Below are 22,360 nucleotides of genomic sequence, written 5' to 3' on the forward strand. Positions count from 1 at the left end.
TGAACATGATGTTGATTGCGTCAATCCCTAAATTACTTGTAGAATCTTATATGGATTGATGAAGGAGTGGATGTATTCCATAGGGGGAACATCAAGTTGTAGAATGATGTTGATGCATAGTGAGAGCAGAATTACATGTTTTACTTTCACTTTGGCATTACTATCAAAGGGGGAGAAGAGTTATGTGTTTGATATGGTGAATACTTGGTAATGTAAACTAGGATTCCTATTCACCAACGGTAGGCTAAAGACACACAGAGCAAGGTGAATACTTGGTAATGTAAACCAGGATTCCTATTCACCAATCTCAGTAACACTCAAAGGCATTGATATTTTTATTGCCATCAATGCCAAAGGGGGAGATTGCAGGCATTTTCAGTTTATTGGAATTTTGCATAGAGATTGCATTAATTATATGTTGTCATTGATGTCAATTGAACAAGTAAATGGTATTCATGTTATTGTTCATATTATTGTTTTTGATATTGGCTAGTAACCAGTAATAAGAGAGTTGTAGAAGATGTTGTAACCGGTATATGTAAAGTTTGTGAGTTGAACCAGTGAACTAGTGTAAAGGGTCAAACCTTTCTATTTAATGTAACTGATAAACCTATCAGCTGTTAAAACCTAATCGGTCAAGTTTGTTGGTTTATTATCTGATGAGCGGTAATGATGGAGACATCTGTGATCATTATATGAGGATAAATTCAAATTGGTTTGGTGTGTTTGCTTATTGCCTAGGGAAGGAGCAAAGTGGATTACACTTAATGCACATCATGTGATGAGTTACAAAGTCCAATGGAGTAGTGATCATGGAGCGGTTGGAATTGTCTTGAAGAATGTGAAGAGATTGTCATGATTTCTAATGGTCAATATTGAATTGACTTGTTTGTAATCTCAATGATGAGAATTAGGTTTTTGTTGTGTTACCGACCTAATTGATTTATATTTAAGGTCGATGAAGTTGTTTGTAAAGTTTGTTGGCAAGAATTGTAGAAAACCTATTGAGTGTGTGGTTGCCCAGCCAGTGAATAGATCTACACTTTGAGTGAAGGAAGATTGAAGCTTAGAAGGATCTGATCAAGCAAATGTAGTGCTACTCAGACAGATCAAGAAAACCTATTGTTTTCTAACAATTACAGTAGAAGTAAAATCCCTTAACCGAGTAAGCTCTAACAAGCTTGGTTACTCATTAAATCCTCTAACAAGGTGGTCCATTATCTTGGATTCTTAAATCCTCCAACGAGGTTACTCCTAACAGGGTATTGTGCTTCTAACAAGGCAAATTTGCAAATCCCTTAACCGGGTGATTCCTAACTGGAATTAGTTCTTAACAAGACTTATTGTAAAGCTCTAATAGGCTTTGGCTCCTAATAGGGTGAACTTCAAAAGAGTTTAGATAGCTATCCTTGTGAGTCCCATCTCACCATGGTTTTTACCTATTTGTGTTTTCCACATATAAACATTTGTGTCAAGTGGTGAATGCTTTTGTGGCTATGGTCTTATTTGTTGATTTGGTTAACTTCTGATAAGGCATGTTAAGTAGAAGCATTGAGGGATGAATATGTTGAGTTAAGATTAAACATTGTTGATGTTTACAAGATTGAAGGTATTTACTGTTAAAAGTTATCATAATAGTTAAACAAGTTAATGTCAAGTATTCCTAAGAATATTGATCTTGACTGAGATATGTTTACTTTGTTTGATTGAGTTTGAGTTTGGGAACTTTGTATCAGTTTTTCAAAATATTGATGCACCACCAGCCCCCCCACCCCCATGCCCTCTCAGTATTCTACCAGATAGTTATTCTTTCATCATACCATCAAGAATATGTTTTTCAAAGTTGAGGAACATGGAGGTGTGAATATCAAAGTTGAAGATCATAATCCCATGGAAGATGACAATCATGTGCCAGAAAACACAATTGAAGATGATGGTACAAATACATTGATCCATGACACATTTAGTATTGGTCTAGCCGATCATGATGATCAAGATGACTCCAATGTTGTTCATGATTTACCTGTACTTGAGAAGGCATATGAGCCCCTTTATGAAGGCTCCCAAACAACTCTTCTCTCCACTATATTGTTGTTGGTGAACTTCAATGTTACGAATGGTTTATCCAACATAACAATCTCACATATGTTAAGGTATGTCATATATGTCATTATAGTTAATAAAGGGTGAATTGTGTATCATTAATATTTTGTAGATTGGTAGGTGAGTTTTTGTTACCACCATCAAATATTCTACCTTGCTCATATCGAGAATTATCTTCCATTCTAAAAGATATTGGAATGGAGTATCAAGAATAAATGCTTGTCCCAATGATCATATTATATATCATAAATAACATGAATTTGCAATAGAATGCCTTAAATGTCATATCAGTAGATATCAAACAAATCAAATAACAAAAAAGGTGCCTTGCAAGGTTCTTCATTATATTCCCATTATTTTATGTATGCAATGATTATTCAGGTGCACTAGCTTGGCACAATTTATGGATTACAATGCATGCAATACAAGTCAAGATAACATTATTCAAATGCCTGTTGATGGTTCAAATTTATGGACATAGAGGAAAAGTGGTCACACTTTAAAGAAGAACCTCATAATCTCAAGCTTTCATTGGCAGCGGACGGTGTCAATCCATTTGGAGAGATGAGATATGTTTACTCGGTGTGGCCAGTTTTTGTTATCAACAATAACATTCATCCATGGATGTCAATAAAGAGGGAGCACATAATGTTGGTGATGATTATTCCAAGTATTTTATCATTTAATAGTCATGTATATTTAATTATAAATATTAAAGCAAAATGGTCATAATAAATATGTAATGCTTTTGTTCATTCAATTAGGTAAGTACAGAGTTAAAGATAGGAATGTGTATATTGAGCATCTTATCAATGAGTTGTTGGAGTTATGGAATGGTGTCACTATGTATAATGTCTCTATACCAATAGGACAAAGACAATTTCAATTCCATGTAATGCTTGTATGGACAATACATGATGCCCCAAGGCTAGCACATTTTTTGTGGTATGTTACAGTGTTCAAGTTGCACATTATAATTATAATTATAAAAATTAACATATTTAATCCGATTATACATTATCTTGTAGGTCTTCAAACCAAGGAAAAAATTGCATGTCTAGTTTGTGGTCCATAGATGGAATCCCATCATTCAAAAAATTTAGGAAAGTAGGTGTTTGATGAGTATAGGCACTTCCTCCACAGAAATCATAAGTATCAAAATACTGAAAAAAAATCGTTTCAATGGGAAAGAAGAGACTACATCAAAACCACGAAGAATGACACCTTTGTTGGCAAATGCACACTCCAATGAGATATTGTAGGTGATTAAAGGTTTTGTCATTGATGGCAACCTTGCAATTATATGATACTAGCACTAGCAGCAACAGACTCTGTACCGGCACACAGGACACCGACAGACAAAGGAAGGATACCAGCACCCTGGCCGACAAGAATTTTGTTTATAATGTATTTTGTAATTAATTGTAAAATCATTGTAAGCTGACATGGTGAGTTGTAATATGACTCAAATATGTATGAGATCATTTTAAGACATTTTGTAATAGTGTGATAGGCGAAATAAGGCAGACCTAATATGCGAATTATAGGTTAAGGGTTTATGTATGAAGCAAAGCTAAAACCGGTACTGGATCTGACATAGCAGATGCTAATTTGAAGTAGTACAAGACATTGGATTTGTATAATCCATTTTGTAAGTCAGTGTGACTTCTTGTTTTGTATTTGAGCAGTGAGCTCTAGGCACTTGGCCTTCCTGCATGTGCAGGCCCCTATTGTAAGAATAATATTCACTTATTGGCCAGTAAGCAAATATTGTGGGTTACAAATCCCACTGAGGTTTTCCCCACATCAGGTTTCCTCATTAAACTACTGTGTTATGGTGTGCTTTTCATGTGGTTGTTGTTATCTTTGTTTGCTGCATTATTTCTAGTTTACTGGTATACTGTATTGATATGTTTTACATGTTTTAAATAAAGTAAATTCTATAACCGGTTAGATACTGATTTAGCTCCCCCTCTCAGTATCTTTGGGAATCCTAACAATTGGTATCGAAGCTTGGTCCTCTATTTTTAGAAGCTTAACAACTTGAGGAAGAGCTTGCAACCGGTAGAGATGGATAACTTGAAGAAACAATTGGAAACAACTCTTTCAGACTATGATACAGAAAAATTGAAGAATATCAAACTTGAAGATGATCTAAAAGCTTCTCAGGAAATCATTCAAGAACTTCAAGAAAATTACACTATAGCAAGGAATAAAAGAAGAGAACTTTGTGAGAAGATGCAGAAAGAGGGAGATGAAAAGGAAACTCTTAATGATCTGGTAAACAAACTAAGACAAGAGATAAGTACAACACAGAATGAGATGGATGATATAACTATGAGATTTTGCAAAGAAATTGAAGATAGGAAGAAAAATGAAGAAGATCTGACTAGAAGACTGAATGATGCTACAAATGAAAACACAAGACTTAGTTATGAAAATGATATGTTGAAGACAGATCTGATGTACACACAAAATGACTCAAATGAACTTATGAGATAGAAATAAATCTTGTAAAGAGAATTGGCTACTGCAAATTAGCACAAGGAGAAATTCAAGAAAAGTTCAAAAGAACTTGGTGACATGCTGAAGAATCAGAAACCAAATGGTGACACTAATGGCCTTGGCTTTGAAGCTGGTGAAAGCTCCGATACTACAAACACACATGATCATAGCAAACTAGTAAGACAACCTACTGCTTATAAATTTAATGTCAAATGCTTTAACTGTAACAAGTATGGTCATAGAGCAAATCAATGTGGATCTAGAAATTATTAGAACACCAATACACCCACCGGTCAATGTTCTAAATGCAACAAAATTGATCATAATTCAGAGAATTATAGAATGAATGTAAGATATTATATTTGTGGAAGATTTTGACACTTATCTAATCAATGCAGAACACACACCAACATAGGATATGGGAAAGCAATTCAGAAAAACAATGTGACTTGTTATGCCTATAACAAGATTGGACACATAGATAAATTTTGTAGAAGCAAGTCCTCACCAGCAAATAACAAAGGTCCTAGTTTGAAAGGTAAAGAAAAGGTTGAAGAGGTAAAACAAGAATTCTCAAAATAATGGATCAAAAAATCAGAACTGAATGTTGATGGGAATACTCCTCCACTAGCAAAACAAAGTAACACTCCACCAGCAGGAGACTCCTCATCTAATTGAAGGAAAATCCTTTTGAGGGTTTAGCAACTGAATGTAAAAACATGCTATTATTCCCTCGGTTGATGGTGAGAAGTTGAGATTACTTCTTTACCAGTAGATAAGTTAAGTTGTGACTTAACCAGCAAGCATTAAATGTGGCAGATGAAGAAAATAACATTATAAAACAAGTGTTTCGGCTCCATTTTCATTTCACTGAGCATTCAAATCTTTGAGAGCACAAAAATCTTGAGCAAAGGCATTCCAAGAAAAGAAGCAAAGAAATCTATCAAATATTTCATCCCTAAGGTAGATTAAGGTATTTATAGCTATGGCATCCTCATCTACTCCTGAATTTATTGCAAACCCTACTGTTGTTGAAGTTATTAAATACCCTAGACCCATATTCCAGCTAGTTCCTAAAATTGCCAAGAAAGATGATAATTTAGGTGCATTTTCTCAAATACCTAAAGGTGTAGTATATGTTGAAGACCCTAGAATGTATATACATTGTCATATTGATGAACTAGGTGATGAGGAAATTAAGAATATGTATGAATCTATGATTTGTGATGAATCAGAAAAAGTCAAACCTGAACACAAGTTAATGGAAACCCTAGGTTTTACAGAAATCCTTAGTATCCTAAATTTTCCCAAGGATATCGTAAGAATTGTCCTAAGCAGGGTTCATGGCAAATTCTTTTGTTTGGAATCTATTCACAAAATTACTAAAGAAGCAATAAAGGCTATGGCAGGGTTACCCTCCACCGGCAACAGACCTAACAAAACTAAGAAGGTCTTAAATGACATTGTGATAAACCTAACTGGTGCAACATTCGACAAAAGGTCTCTAAGGGTAAATGATGTAATGGATATCAATGTCAAATTTATCAGTATGATCTTAGGTTACAAGAACACACATGAAAATAGGTTAAACTCAGTTTCTAGCCTATGCATTAAAAGTGCCTATGATATGGTAAATGATAATGCAAGGATAGACATATGTGAATGGCTTAAAGATGAACTGATTGATAATTTGGGATAGATAAAGAAAGACAAGAAAGGAACATTCAGATTTGGAAACCTACTTGTTTGTCTAATGCTATATATAACCAAACAAGTACCTGGTATTGGCACCAAAGATTTTGGATATGATGTACTAGTAGGAAAACAACTATTAGTATTACTAAACAACATGGGAGAGAATACGGAAAAGAACTTAAATGAGTATTTTCGGGCTTTGAAAGCTCAAATGAAAGCAAGAGTAAGGTTATCACAAGCTATTGTAGATAAGTACCAAAAGGAAATTTGTTTTGTAATAAAGAAAGATGAAATTTGGATGGAGACAGTTGTTCCTAGAACCATCTGGGTCACTGAAATGGGGTATGAGACTGATGACAACATAATAGAAACCTATGCAAAAGCCCTCATAGAAGCTCCTAAGGAACCTGAAGAAGAATTATTTGGCAATGTTGAAACTATAGAAAGTCAAATTCAATCAAAGAAAAGAGTTAAAAAGGTTGAGGCAACCGTTAGAAAAGGAACCTGGCAAGAAAAAGCTATAAAAGAAGATGTGCTAAAGCAAACTAGTATAACTGAAGGTGAATTAGAAGCAATCCAACTGGAAACACATCTTTCACCGATAGGAACTTCCTCATAAATTGATATGCCTGTAGTATTTAAGAGAGTTGAGAGGAAGAGAAAACCTTCACCAACACCTTCTTCTACACCAAAAAGACAGAAGCAATAGGCAGTAAGGCCCCCAGCAAAGAAATTAACTCCAGAGAAAAAGAAGTTGACTCCTAAGAAGAAGTCAAAACAATTTATAGGTCCTATTGATAAATTACTGGATGAAATTACTGAGGATGGAAAGTTGAAGAATATCAGCAATTTGTATAACACACTATCCGCTGATGACAAGGAGAAAGTAGAGAACAGTGTATTACACTTAGATATTTTTGAGAAATTTTTGATGCAAGTTGTTGATGAAATACCGGCAAATCTATACAACAGACTAGAAGCTAGAAGATTAGCTATTGTTGAGCTTGATAAGAAAATAAAGATTGAAAAATTACTTGTTGTACATCCTATTAACTCACCTGATGAGATAGATCAATTGATCTCTGAGGCTAACTGGTCATTATTTTCAATTGCTCACTGGCATGTAGCACTAATGGCAGGGAGAGTGAATCAGATAACAAAGGAAACAATAGATGCATGGGATATATTCCTGGTAGAAAAAGAAAAACAGGAAGAGTATCAAAAACCTAAAACCTTCAAGGTATACCAAAAGGATAGGGACAAAGGAAAAGGCAAGGTTGGTGGACCTCCTAGTATAAAGATAACAGACAACTTACCCCCACTACCTTTAGATACTCCACCAATAGACACTACTGAAAATCAACTGGCAATAAAGAGTATGGACACACCACATGAGGATACAAATCCTAATTCTAAGGTGTTGTACACAATGAATATCGACACACAGGAAGTCAACATTATGGTTGATAAGGAAACTAGTGAGAAAAGAGATATGGCAACTGAGCCACCAGTAGAAGACACAACATCTGAGACAAATGTTGAAGATATAGTTGGAGACATAGAAATTGGGAATGAGCAACAAACTGAATAGACAATAGATATAAGAAAAACTGATAACACTGGTATTAAGCAACCGACAGAAAACATTTTAGGGGCAAGCACAAAGAAACGGGTAGAAAATAGAGAGTCACAAGTAGAGAAACTGGCAGTTGATACCACTAAAAAATCATCAGAGGCACCATGAAAGAAACCATCAATAGAGAGCACAAAGAAATAGGAAGAACAACAGGTTCATTCTCAAGTACATTCAGAGATAGTGCCACTAACTACAACTGAAAAACCTAAACCCTTGGTAGCTGAAATGGAGACACAAACTGATCCTCCAGTAAAAGAGGAAAGCAATGCTATTATCACCACCGATGGATTACAAATTGTGAAGTCAGTTGGACAGACATCTATAATCTCCATGTCTGAATTTAGACCAACAAATGTGACAGAGGTACTGCTAGATTCAATTAAGAAAATAACAGATTGTAATGTACTAGCATATAAGGCTATTGATGGCACCATACCAATTTTGAAAATGATAGCTCCAAAGTGCAGCATAGACAACAAAGATTCTTTGAACCAATTAGACACATTGTCTAAGTATATAATCGGTAATCTAATAACACTAGACAAAATAAATGAGGATACATTTAAGGAGAGACTGATAAAGGAAAAAGAAAAATTCTTTGAGGATATAGTTAAGAAGAACAAGGGTGAGATGGACACTCTTTTACTAGAAGTCAATGAAATCATTTTTTACTTCAAGAAACTATACAGGGATACATGCAAAATGGATGTATTAACAGAAGATCTTGACAAAGAAATCAGAAAGACACAGTATAAGATTAATAATATTGATGACAATCTGATTGGGACATCAAATTCATTTTTGGAATTAGAAAAGAAAATTTCAAAGAAAGAAGAGAAAATTAGGAAACTGGAAAATGAAAAATAAAGAATAAAGGACAAAGCAAAGGACTCAAAATGATGACTTAGTCCAGGTTAGAGTATCTTATTTCTTTAAGAAAAGAAATATTTGAAGCTCTGGTTCCCAGACTAAAGACTCCAGAAGAGAAAATGCACATACTCACTGGTACAGTGTAGAGAACCCATGAGGCTATAAAAGACAATAAAACATTCAGCAATGACATCATTTCAATTTTGACAAATATTTTTGAGAGTTTAACCCACTAGTTACAAAAAACCAGGAAGGACTCCATTAACAGCGAATGACAACTTTTGTCATTGATGTCAAAGGGGGAGTAGAGGCTATGAGAAAAATGATCAGAAAATGGCTCATCAACTCAGGGGGAGCTCATATTTTTTTTTGGTAAGACAATTCTTGCAAACTCATTTTTGGATGACACTTTTTGGATTTTTCTCATGAGTGTTGCCATCAATGCCAAAGGGGGAGATTGTTGGCAAATGCACACTCCAATGAGATATTGTAGGTGATTGAAGGTTTTGTCATTGATGGAAACCTTGCAATCATATGATATCAACACTGGTAGTGACAGACTCTATACCGACACACAGGACACCAGCAGACAAAGGAAGGATACCGGCACCCTGGCCAACAGGAATTTTGTTTATAATGTATTTTGTAATTAATTGTAAAATCATTGTAAGCCGACATGGCAAGTTGTAATATGACTCATATATGTATGAGATCATTTTAAGACATTTTGTAATAGTGTGATAGGTGAAATAAGGCAGACCTAATATGCAAATTATAGGTTAAGGGTTTATGTATGAAGCAGAGCTAAAACTGGTACTGGATCTGGCATAGTAGATGCTAATTTGAAGTAGTACAAGACATTGGATTTGTATAGTCCATTTTGTAAGTCAGTGTGACTTCTTATTTTGTATTTGAGTAGTGAGCTCTAGGCACTTGGCCTTCCTGCATGTGTAGGCCCCTATTGTAAGAGTAATATTCACTTATTGGCTAGTAAGAAAATATTGTGCGTCACAAATCCCACTAAGGTTTTTCCCACACTGGGTTTCCTCATTAAACTATTGTGTTATGGTGTGCTTTTCATGTGGTTGTTGTTATCTTTATTTGCTGCATTATTTTTGGTTTATCAGTATACTGTATTGATATATTTTACATGTTTTAAATCAAGTAAATTCTATAACCGGTTAGATATTGATTCACTGCCCCCTCTCAGTAACTTTGGGAATCCTAACAACCTTGCCTATGGAAGTTGGAATATAATAGAATTAATCATCAAGGTAATGTCATTCCATGTAATGGTTTATGTTTGGAATTTGTATTTTTCAATTGTGTTTTGTTTACTGATGATGTAATTGATTATCATGAAGGTCATTGAGGCATTAATGACCACCTTCCAAAGGGACTAAAAATTTATCCAAGACAATTTAGTAGGTTGACCTACTACGAGCAACTACAAATTGTGCATTTGTTTGATGTTATGCATATTGAAAAGAATATAACAAAGACATTATGGAAAATATTGGAGGGAAGGCATCACAAAGAAAAAATTGTCAAAATTTGTAGTGACATTCAGGAATCCAATCATGCAATGAAAAATGGCATTCAATCAAATAGAAATGGAGACCAAATTAATATAAGTGCCCTTCCTTGGTTATTAAAAGACAAGCAAAGCAATGCTATAAAAGAAGTCATACGAAAAATTTGATTTCCCACAAGATTTGTTGCGAACATAAACAATCTCATATCAAAGAAAAGTGAATTTGGGCCAGGGATGAAAACACATGATTGACATACCTTCATTAAGGTAATTCATGTTCTTGTGTATCTACTAAATATGTGTATACTACACATGTACTTTTCATTGTATTATATTAGAAAACAATGAAAAGATCATTTGGAAATTGTTGCAGTACGTTCTACCTCTATCTCTACCAGACAACTTTGACAATAATGTCAAGCAAGTCATTTATGTCTTGGAAAATACATGAGGTAAGTAGTGCTCTTTGTTCAATTTTTTGTATATATAATATATTTGCAATTTGATTTACTTGTTATGTAATATATTATATATTATTTTCTAAAGTCTCGTTTATATATTTTTGTGTCTTGAATCTCTTCTAGGTGGTTGTCATCTAAAAAAATCCATAAAGAAGATATAAAACATTGGAAGAGAAAAATTCTTCATTTAATGTGTGAAATGCAAAAGTGTCTACCTTCAACTTTTTTCAATGCACAAGAACACTACCTCATACACCAAGTTGAGGAGATTGAATTGTGTGGACCTATACACACTAGGTCAATGTGGATGGTTGAGAGGCACTTGAAAATTTTCAAGACTTTGGTTCGACAAAGAGATCATCCTGAGGGTTCTACCTTGGAAGAGAAAAATTCTTCATTTAATGTGTGAAATGCAAAAGTGTCTACCTTCAACTTTTTTCAATGCACGAGAACACTACCTCATACACCAAGTTGAAGAGATTGAATTGTGTGGACCTGTACACACTAGGTCAATGTGGATGGTTGAGAGGCACTTGAAAATTTTGAAGGCTTTGGTTCAACAAAGAGAACATCCTAAGGGTTCTATGGTGGAGGGATATATGGTATACTAGACTATGGTGTACATTGTTGAATATCTTCCTAAGTTTGTAGTAGAGATCCACGTAGATTGCATTTGGGATCCCAACCCCATTAACAAATTCGAAGTGGAGTACTTGATGAAGAAAGGTAGATTGAGGAAAGTGAGAGGTAATTATAAGATGTTATTGTAGTTAATTAATTCTTAATCTTCTAAATAAATTGGTTGTAATTTGTCTATTAATTATTTGTATAGTTGGTCGGAAGTGGGAAGTGCTACATTTGTATATTGCAAATAATCTTGATTGGATGATGGTGTAGATTGAATGATGTCAACATTTTGGTCACACATTAACATGGGAAGGTGTGGTTTCATTGGTTAAAGAAGCTCATCGTAATGGAGATTCCAATGTTACGCAAAGGGAATTTGATTTAGCATATAGTTGAAGAGATAAACAGGTACGTATAATTTTATTAATCAGCCGTATGTTTATCAACTCATGATGCAATAATTTTAACATGTTAGACATATTGTAGGTCAAACACCACAAGGCTATGTGCTACAATGGTCATAAATTTCGCACCAAAAAATTGGATGACAGGAAGAAAACTTGTGATTCTGGGATAACGGCAGTCTTTGAGGTGACCAATATTTCATCTACAAATGACATACATCCTCAAGAGTCTCAAAATCGATACTATGGCATTTTGGATGATAGACTTGAGTGTGACTTTAATTCCTTCAAATTAGTTATGTTCGTTGTCAAATGGTAAAAGCTACGATAGAATAAAAATGATCCTGATAGATCTATTATTGAACATGATAATGGATTTACAATGGTTAATACAAGATCATTGTAGCCAATTGGGGATGAGCCATATGTTCTTCCAAGCCAATGTGAACAGGGATTTTACTCAGAGGTTCCACATAAACCAGGTTGGTCATTTGTCATTAGACATGATCCAAGAGGAAGGTCGATAAAGTATAATGAGATGGAAGAAGAAGATACCAAAGAAGAAGAAGAAGAAGATGATGATGGTGATGATGATGATGATGATGATGATGATGATGATGATGATGATGATGATGATGATGATGATGATGATGATGATGGTGGTGATGATGGTGATGGTGATGATGGTGATGACAATGACGACGATGATGATCATGATCATGATCATGATCATGATGATCATGATGTTCATGATGATGAGTAGGATGAAGAAGAAGGTCAATGACATGAATGAAATGTATGACTTTTTTTAACTTTGTGTTTATTTATGGAATTTAGATTGTTTATTATCTGTGTGATGGATTACATGTTTATGATGATACATTTGACTTTTTTTGAACTTTGCGTTTATTTATGGAATGTGGATTGTCTATTAGCTATGTGATGGATGGTGATTTATGATACATATGTGATATATTACATGTTTATGATGATACATATGTGATGCCTATGATGCTCAATTACATATATGATGATACATATGTGATGCTTATGATTCTCATGATACATGTGTATTTATTGTTTATCAAATTACAAATGTAATGCTTATGATGCTCAATTGTTGGTGCTGATTTCATGTATATATTTTGTGTGATGCTGCCACCCTTGGTGTAAATAGGTAATTGACTATAGATATCGATACATGTGTATTTATTGTTTATCAAATTACAAATGTAATGCTTATGATGCTCAATTGTTGGTGCTGATTTCATGTATATATTTTGTGTGATGCTGCCACCCTTGGTGTAAATAGGTAATTGACTATAGATATCATCAACCCTTTAGTTAAGGATCCTGCACAGTCTACATAAAGTAAAGGTAAGGAATAAAAAAATATACAATGATTATGATGATTACATATTGTTCATGTTGTGTACTATATAATTTCTAGTATACGTATCATGTAATTTTTATCTAACATAAGATAATTGAATTACATATGCAGGAACCTAAACCCCTTTGATGAGGATCTTGCACAGTCTCATGGATTGACATGTATACGTCAATACACCATATAGAAATGGTTTATTTTTTAAAATTACTAGGAAAAGAAACTTCCTTAGTTCTTCAAACCTCAACATTAGCAGCAAATCTAATACAGTTATCAACACTTGAGGCCCCAATTGGACTTATTTAATTTTTAATCTCAACGTCAACTTCAGGGCTGACTACTTCTTCATCAACATTACCCTTATTTGCAAAATATCTCTCTCATTACCAACTAACTCTCTCATTTGATGGAGTGCAGGTACCACCAAATAGGTATTTTTTAGATGTGTCTTCCTTGAGTGAGGGAAATGTAGGAATAGTCGACAAAAGTGAGACATGTAGTAGGTCTAAAATAGGGAGATCAACTAGAGGTCAAAAGATTAGAAGAAAATTCAATAAACACATGGAATTTTTCCTTGCTCAAGGGGGGTCATGTTCTTATGATGATGAGACCAAAGGTGACATCAAGGTTCCCTTGAGGTACAAACATATAGAGAAACAATGGGTACCCAAGGAACTTCCTCCAATAAACACTGATTTTTGTGTTAACAAGAGGATATATCACATAGAAACTTCATCGTTACATGGTTTGGGCCTATTTTCCATGGACGACATAAAGGTCTATTACAACAAAGTTGTTGAATTGATGGAGTATGTCGGACCTTGTTACAATTACAAAAAAAAACATTTGTAGGTATGCACTATTAGCAAATTATATACAATAGAAAGATAATGATCAAATTATATGAGTGGCTGTATACATTGATGGAAGGCCAAAAGCAACAAGGAATATTGCAGGTTTTATAAATAGTACGCGACCTGGGTCAACTAATAAACAACCCAATAGCATATTTGAGGCATGCAAGGGAAATCATGTATTCGTATGTGTGATAAAATCAATAAGTGTAGGGGAAGAGGTGCTAATTGATTACAAACAAAGTTACTAACATGGTGGTGGTATGTAATATATATGATTTAAACCAACCTCCAATTAATGACTCCAATATACCATCTTATTATTAAGTTTTTTTTGTTTGTCTATTGGTTTCATTTCGCTAACGTGTTTACATTTTTTCTTTGTCACGGGGCAACCTAGATCCATCACATAGCACAGACAGGGATGTAGGTCCTGACACTTCTACCGAGTAGGTAAACCTCATTGTAATTGTACAAATTAGATAGAAGAAAATTGTTACATTATTATGTTATTTTATTGAGTGTTTTGGAGTAATTTTGATAGTGTTAATAATATTCTTGTCATAGATGGATGTCCGGGGAAAGGGAAAGGAACATCCCTTACATCCGCACCTCAGCATAGTATTAAGTGATGATGACTATGCAATATCCACAAACCATGTAGAAGTGATAAAAATGTCTATCACAAAAATTAATAAAGAGATTGTTGCTTTGGTATGCACGACCCCTCAATCTAATGAGATAAAAGATAGGGTGAATCAATTGATGCAAGTAGCAGAAAACATGCGAGTAAGCAGTAATGAAAGCTTTAATTATTACAAAAGTTCAATTATGGTTAATATTTTATACTCTTTTATGTCACTAACTAAAATATGTACATGTTGTTTTTATAGAATTTCATGTATCGTCATCAACCTGGTGGACATGATCAAGGTATTGCAAGAAGTGCAGGTGATGACCATGTTCTATACATTAAAACTACTCCTTTGGACTTGTGAACTTGCTTTTTTAATGCTAGTGTTATTTACACAGGCCTTTCCCTATCTATACTATTGCTCTCTCTTTAGAATGAATAATAATAAGTTTTGTGTGTATATATGATTGTAATAATAGTTTATAAAACTGTTAATAAAGTATTTAGTTGCACAATTAGAAGTTCTCATTTGATCTGATCTGATCACTTCTATTTTAATTTACTATTATTAAATTATATTTCAAAGTAGGGACATTACAAAGACCAATAAGACAATGTGAAGTTTGACAACATGAGATAGCACATTGAAGCAATCTAAATAAATAGATTCCATGGACTGTCTTTTGTAAGGACTATACTAGTTTATCACTTACACTTCCCTCTTGTCACAAATTTCCTTACCTTTGTCTTGCATCAAAACTTACCTTCCTTATTGTCCTTCATACTGTTGTATCATTAAGATTACCATCGAACACTTAATAAAGGTTCATATTTCTTTACAACTCTTAATAAAGGTTCATCCTTGTTTACAATTCTTGTAGTTTTCATATATTTAATGTATTATTCTTTAGGTGCTTCCAATGTTCCTATGGAAAGGCTGTCTCATTCGAGGTTATCCCCATCTATATTGCCATCTACAATGACGGTAATAGGAAGCATGCAGACATCATCTACTGCTCGTCATGTTGACCCCATTGATGGTAGATCCCTATTTTTCTCTCTCTTTTGTTATGTGTTTATTTACCTTGAAGTGTTCTTTCTTTTGGGGCATTTCATAGTGGATTCATTTTCTATAATAGGAGATGCACATGAGGATGCACTAGAGGCAAATACTAGTGATAACATACCATCATTTCCTGGATCTTCTTGTATTGCTAGTACAAGAACGTTGCAGACCACATTGGTGGTGAGCGATGAAGAATTGATTCCCTTGAAGACACAAAAGGTTCCAAGTACTTTAAAATTATTATTATATATAGTGTAATTGTAATTTACATACTGATCACACATTTTGGAATAATTATCCCATGATGTTTTTGCAGGAAATGATATTTTTTATAAAAATCTTAATGGCATTGCATTGTAGATGTTTAGGCCCACCATACGTAAAAGGTGGAACGTCATATGTGAACTAACCCTAATCCACTATTTTTATTTCACATCATTTCTAGAATAGTTTTCCTTTGATCCATTTCTTGAACTATATTAAAGGTAGCTTTAGTTCATTTTTTAATCTAATAGGTTTGTTTTTCCTTAAAAGGTGGAATGACCAAGAAAATAGGTTAAAAGATGAACTCACAAACTGTATGGTTGATCTATATGGAAATGACACATTCGACAAGACCAAGCTCCTTGAAAAAGCTGGCACATATCTAAAGTATCTGAGGGACTAGTACATAACACATTTAGAGAAGAACATAAAGTACGAGCATCCCCCCATGATTCCAGAGAGGGAATGGAAGGACCTGATTTTGGATGTGAAGGAGAGAATTGAAAGGAAAAAAGGAAATACACCACTAGACGCCAGAAGAAGGTATGTGATACTATTAAGAATGTAATTATGTACTAATTACTCTTTATATTTATATAATCTAACACAATTCAAACTTTTCATAGACTGAGTGATATGTCAAAGGAACCCAAGGCAAGACAAGAAAAGGACGGGCAACATAGACTCAGCTCTGGTTGTTATATGAAACTTGCTGCACGAATTGTAAGTATCAATAAATGAAATATCGCATCAAAATATTTATAAATTGCAAACAATTTTTTTTTAATCAAATAATACAAGCAAAATTCATGATACTAAGAAAAAATGCAGGGCTCTGATTTAAATAGAGCGCCCATAGAAGATGATAAGAGAATTGCCTACCAGCAAGGCTAGACAACCATGGTTAAACGGCTATGAGAATTGAGTGGGCAAACATGAGATTCTGGTGCATCCGTCACACAGGTAAATAAGCTATATGAAAATAATTTCAAATTGAATACCTTACCAATAATCTATTTGATGTTAAGCTCCAACATAAAGTGAATTTATTTGTTTGAATTAAGCAAGCAATTATAACAACGTGCACGACATTGGAATGCAGCATGATAATCGTTGAACACAACCTCCACATGAAGGTCCAGATGTGCATCCTAGTAATGGAGGTATTCATTTGCTATTCAATTTTTTTTATGTAATTATTAATACAAATAAACATCTTAAATTGTAATTGGTGTAGAAATTCATGTAACCTTTTTTGTTAATATTTTAGAGCATGTAGTCGGTGGTGACCAAGTGGAGCATGATCCAGGTAGACAACATCAAGAATGTGATGTTCCCCAGTCAGGTAAAGAGGACCACTGTTACTCCTTTAAACATATTTAATTGCAATTGGTGTATTGATTAATGTAACCTTTCATATTTCAACTCCAGAGGATCTAGAGGGTGTTCAGCATGTTGAGGTTGAGGCTAGACAAAATGATTTCAAAGATGATGTGACCCCATTAGGTAAAGAGTGCCATGATTATGTTCTTTAAATTAATGAAATACTTGTAACAAAAAAAAATGATTTGAATTTAACTCATTTCTTTGTTATTGCAGAGGACCCCCCTTTTCATTGGTGTCCTCATCCTTAGAAGAGGACTAGGCATACATTGAGATCATGAGCAGAGGGCTAAACAATTGAAGAGGGGAGAAGTGATGAAGAAAATGATGCTCCACTTAGACTTTTCATAACTTCAAAAAAAATAAAAAAATGATTGTAATCTACATTATTTGATAATGATTGATTTTTATGTGTAAATGAATGTAATTATGTGCTAATGAATATTCATGAATGATATGTGTTAATTATATTGATGAATGTTGCGTGTTAATCAGTGTTAATGAATGTTATGTGTTATTGAATGTTATGTAATAATTAATGAATGTTATATTTTATTAATGGATGAAACAATGAATGAATGTTAGATGTTAATGAGGAATTTAGAGTGAAGTTAGGGGGGAGGGGCCAAATGAGCTTCCACCTTCACATGGTTGGCTCTGTTAAGTAGACACACTTCTCAAAACCAAGCAAAGCTCAATAAGATAACACACTTTTTGATATTTCATTATGTTGTACAGTTAATCTTATTGAATAATATATATTGAATCTTAATTGCAGGGTCCAACGAAGCCAACACGAACAACAACACCACAAGTAAGTGGTTTGTTTTTTAAGTTTTTTTTTTATGATAATCTAGGAAGGTTCATCTGCAGTGTTATGCATAATTGTGAAGGTGAGAAATTTATATTTTTGGTGATTCTGACATTTATTTTTTGTTCCAAGTGGATGACTTGGAAGAGGTTAGTGATTACTATCAAAATAGGGGTCACTTTCATGAACTCATATCCATGTTTGTGATGAGCAGTAGCACTGGAAGGAACTTACATATTTATATATTCAAGATGATGAATATGATAATGCTGAAACTACTATCATGAACCATTCTCCAGAGGCATGGGATCATATGAAATTCAAAGATATTGTAGTTAAAGTGGCCAATGTTGAATTGTACTACAAAATTGTACACTTTAATTTGCAAGAACACCCATATCTTATTAATGACCTCTTGAATGTCCTTTCCCTTAGGGTAGACCACACACGAGTGGTTGACATCATGCGTAAGGTATAGATCTAAGCTCTTTTATTCTATTATTAATTTTAGGATTACCAAGATGTCTTTCACTTGGGTATATGTTATCTTTACCAGCCATTTGGTTTGGAAAAATTTCATGAGTATCTTTTTTTCTATTGTATTTGTTATCCACGCTGGACCTCTCCATCTTGTGAAGCTGTACATGGTTGCAGTATAGAGCAACAATGTAGCTGTTGTTTTTAATAAAGATAAATAGGTTTTACATGGACCCAAAACAAAAAGTTTACAATGTAGCTGCTATTAATGAGGCTTTGAATGAAATTTATGTAGAAGAGGAAGATTCTGATAGGCTTCGAGAATCTATAGATATGCATGATAGCTTTGATCAGATAGGGCTTTCTCTGAGGGTGAGAGGATCTTATCTATTAGTTCTTTCATTTAAGTTAAAGTGGGATATAATTTAGCATTTGAATAGTTTTCTAATGATCTTCAATTTCAATTAGGTTGAGAAACATGAACTAGTTGAATTCTGGTTAAAGGATTTTCTATAGCGAATTTTTGAGGAGGCAAATGATTCTTGAATTCTATCTGGTTATATTTATTGCTTGCTGAAAATTATGAAATGCTTACTTATAAATGTTTATGAATTTGTGCCTGTAAAAATTAAAAGTATGATTCCTTGATGAAGATTGCTTTTGAAAATACCTCATATAATTATATCAGATCAACAACAAACCAGTGCCTTCATCCCTTACTGATTTCATACTATTTCAAATTGAAAGATCCCACGTATAACCATGGAGATAGTTTTAATAACTGGTTTTCAAAACAAGCCCATCACATCAAAAGCATCTATATGGATTGTAACTGAAATATAAAATGCAGTTACTCTTATTGAATTTTAACTTTTCTCTGAAAGACCAATAAGAAAATTTGAAACTTGCCAACCAACCTTTCAAAATGATGCTCAAATTGGAAATTAGTCTCAATCACAATAGCATAAGATAGCACATTGACACAATCTAATAAAATAGATTTATCACATGGAACTAATCAATCAATTGAAAAGCATATACAATTCAGAATGAAGAACACTTGAAATTTATATTGAAAATAGATAATCAAACCAGATGATTTCAATATGTATCATCCATTAGCTTTGATATTTCTAGAAAACAAACTGCATAAGTGTTGTATAAAATTGTCTTGATAAGATCATAAAAATTGAGGTATCTCCCCCACTTGTTCTAAAAGATCCTCCATTTATAGATGAGGATTCATTTTCAAAGTGCAAGGGCATACCCTTTCATTAACACTAAAACTAACTAAAAACTAACTTCCTAAAAACTGTCTTTACAATATGAACATATTATAAAAACATAGAAAAACATGACTCTGGGCTCCAACTTAGACATCAGGTCTGGTCTCCCAACATCTTGTTGCACTTTTGGATATGCTTCAAGTACTTCTCTGACTTATATATGTCTACATCGTGTATGATATCCCTGACAATGACTTCCAATGTGAAAATTTTTTCCACATGTTTCACAGTCTCTTTCAATTCAATTCCATCAATTCGGGCAATATCAAGGGTGACATTGAGAAGACTATGACATTCTGAGATCCATACATCTTTATCCTTTATCTCACCCTTCTAATCAATTAAATCTAGGAAACCATGTTGAACAGTGTCTTTGCATTCATCATATTCAAATTATAATTATTCATCAAATTTATTGTGTTTAGCCAGCAACCTCTTTATTTTTTCAATTTCTTTTTTTTCTGCTTTGGCCATTGTTTTGGCATGCAACCTTGTTCCCAATCTATTTGAAATTCTATTGTGTGAAACTGCATTGTCCATGTTCTTTTGAAACACTATCTAGAATTCTTTCAGAAAGCCTTGTAAAACCTCAAATCTTTTATTTAGTAATACACCAACAATATCTGCCCTCACACTTTGCATCTGTTTTAATATCCTTTTATTTTCTTGCTGCAACTCCTCACATTTTTTCTTCCATTGACAACTATCCAGAGTAATAACCATTGGCACAAGTTGCCCACTTCTCCTTAGTGTGTATTCATACAACACCTTGTACTTGTTCCTCTCCCTCACTACTCTAACCATATGTGCTTTATTGAATTTTGAAATATCCACTCTGATATCAACAAAAACAACTGGATCATTTCACCAACTTTTAGTTTCATCATATGGCCAAAGGCCTTGTCAACATCAATGATCTTTGGTTTCTTGTGGGGAGGGTGCAGAGCCCATTACCTCAAAGATTTCTCATCCTAATCAAATGAACCAATAAATACATCATTTACACCTTGTATATCCAATTTGAATTCCTTTTTTTTTTAAAACAATAAACTGTCAAATATAAAAGAAGCACTTAGGTCCCATTTGGGAAACAAAATCACCCCAAACTCTATAAGAAGTTGCCTCCCCTTTTGAGGGGTCATTCTGGTTATCTCTACATTAATTTACTCTTTTAATTTCTTTAACAACTCAACCTCATTATCAGGCGTTATGTTGGGAATAGAGTCCCTCAATTTATTCCCTTTAAAATTGTACAAGAATGTTTTAAATACTTTGGAATGAATAAAAACATCATCAGCAACAAAAGCAGAAAACTCCTCTAACTGATAGTTAGCATGAACTTCTAATTTCATCTCTATTTGGCCTTGCATGTCTGGCTCTTCTTCCTTCTCTGGCACTTGCCATCTAGAGACAACTGCATTCTCATCAGATTCACTTTTTGCCTCCTCCTCCTCAGTTTCAATTTCCTCGAGTCTCCATCTCTTTTCTGCCAATTCATTATTTAGTTGATCAATTACCTCTTTGGCCTCTGCATCCTCCATGTTCCTAAAGATATCTTTAGCCTCAATACTGACATGCAAATAACCTCCCAAGTTCTGGCTCTTCTTGCAAGACTGAATGTATCCTTCAGGATCATAGTTTTTCCTGGCATAATGCTCATACAAATTGTATTCTTCTACCAGCTTCTTTTCAATTATTTCATAAGCTTTGGTTGACACTATGGTGAAATCACCAAAACTCAGTGTCCCAAGAAGGAAGGCTTGCTTACGCATGTCTGCAAAATGTTTAGCATTGGACACACTCAATTGCCTCACAATCTCTAGATAAGCTATTATGTATGCTACTAATTTTGGCAGCATGTAGGGGCTCCCCTCAAATATATATACTCTAAAACATGTAAAATCCTTATTCACAAACTAGTCCCCCCAGTTATGATCAACAATGTGTCTTTCATCATAATCCCTAGGTCTTAGGAACCCCTTGATCTTATTAGAGATAGACCCTTCACATGAAATCCCATATATCCAGTACAATGGCATCACAATAAGTTCTTCAAACTTAATATAGTTGGACCTCATAAATCAAGAATCCCAAAGAGATGTCCATAATTGGATGGGTTTCTCCTCACCTTCCCTGTTCTTGGTATTTAATTTTAGGCCCTCAAGCCAGAAACCCTTTACACATCCATAAAATAACACTAGATGTATCAATAGTGAATAAAATTTGAAATTGTGATGAGTATCATCCCTAAGGTTTAAAAAACCTTCATACAACCTCTCCACCAGATATGATGCATAGTTAAAAGGCCTAGGTTCATACATTTGTATATCAAAGGCTAACACCAGCAGCCCAGTGCTTTC

Source organism: Cryptomeria japonica, chromosome 7 (genome assembly GCF_030272615.1).
Source record: "Cryptomeria japonica chromosome 7, Sugi_1.0, whole genome shotgun sequence".
Lineage (NCBI taxonomy): Eukaryota > Viridiplantae > Streptophyta > Pinopsida > Cupressales > Cupressaceae > Cryptomeria > Cryptomeria japonica.